The 1575-nt window shown below is 34.7% G+C and overlaps 1 pseudogene; it reads left to right on the top strand.

Moving 5' to 3' along the window:
* The first annotated feature begins 1117 nt into the window (after positions 1-1117).
* LOC106476715 overlaps positions 1118-1575 on the top strand; it is a 3804-nt pseudogene continuing 3346 nt past the window's right edge.

Genomic DNA, 1575 nt, shown 5'->3' with positions numbered 1-1575 from the left:
AGTGTTAAGTCTGTCGAAGTTACATTTTTTTTATAGTGTAAATCTCTACGAAACTTGCATTCCTCACAGTGTCAGTTTGTCGAAGCTACTTTCTTTAAGGTCTTAAGCCTATCGCAGTTATCTTTCTTTTTTTTACAGTGTCACTCTATTAAAGTAATTTTTTACAGCGTCATTCTAACAGCTACATTTTCTTCAGTGTAGATCTACCAAAATTACATTTTTACAGTTAAGTCTACCAAGTTACATATTTCGTAGTGTCAGTCTGTCAAAGTTGCATGTTCTTTATATTGTTTGACAAGTTACATATTTTACAGTGTCAGTCTGTCAAAGTTACATGTTCTTTATAGTGTTTGACGAGTTACATATTTTACAGTGTCCAAGTTAGGCACCTTTTTACAATGTTGGTTTAAATTATTATCATGTCGAACCAATTACGCACATGACGAATCCGGTTACATTATCTCAGTCATATTTAATTATATAAAATCTACATGTCGAGACTACCAACAATAACATCAAATGTTTCATGGCTCCTTGAATGAATATTTTTTTGTTACTTTACCGAAAATATCAATTTCTGTAGGGTAGCAAAGCCTTAATTTATATTTCTGTAGGGTAACTAAGCCCTTAACTCATATTTCTGTAGGGTAACTAAGCCATTAACTCATATTTCTGTAGGGTAACTAAGCCATTAACTCATATTTCTGTAGGGTAACTAAGCCATTAACTCATATTTCTGTAGGGTAACTAAGCCCTTAACTCATATTTCTGTAGGGTAACTAAGCCCTTAACTCATATTTCTGTAGGGTAATTAAGCCCTTAACTCATTTAGTTGTTGTTTTTTTAACCTGCCCTTCGATAATTCTGAGGGCTTATAATGATTTCAATACCCGCGATGGACGACAGAACACAGACAACCAGATTCTCTAACTTTGTTCTTCAGAACTATTCTAATTCAGTTACACATGATCAACGTGAGAGATCCACCAGCGTAATCGCTATATGTAAAAGAATATATCCTGTTCCCAGTTAAAAACACGGAAAGGAAATGGGTCGTTGTTGTAGTTGTTGTTATTTTTATCACGGTCTTCATGATACACCCTTTGTCGTGACATTTTATCAGCTTTTAAAACCGTAAATCAAGGCAATGTTTCTATTTATGATAATGAAAATGATAAAGGAAGAAATTATTTGACCTAATTATACTAAATGGTGACCAGCGTTTTTCTTTAAAAGTATGTCAAATTCGAACCACGTGACTTATCTCTAGCCAATCAACTGGTAGGTATTTCAACTTGCTTCAGCGTAAAATTTGAGACTGCAAAGCGAAACGTTTTACTTTTAAAGTGTCGGTCCTTCAAGTTAAAACGAGAAGACTTTATTTTTCACAACCATGTAAATTTCCAAGTACACGTGGGAAGAGCAAGACTTGTATGGAAACGCAGCAATTATGATCAATTCCACAGCTGGGTACCTCTTCGTCTCTTTTCTTCTTTCCATTCCCGTTGACCTTTTTAATCGGCTACGGAACCTGTTTAAACAATATGCCGACCACTGGTGCAGGTTAGTTATATA

Source organism: Limulus polyphemus, unplaced genomic scaffold (genome assembly GCF_000517525.1).
Source record: "Limulus polyphemus unplaced genomic scaffold, Limulus_polyphemus-2.1.2 Scaffold11320, whole genome shotgun sequence".
In the NCBI taxonomy this organism is placed as follows: Eukaryota; Metazoa; Arthropoda; class Merostomata; order Xiphosura; family Limulidae; genus Limulus; species Limulus polyphemus.
This window is presented reverse-complemented; position numbering and strand designations above follow the sequence as displayed.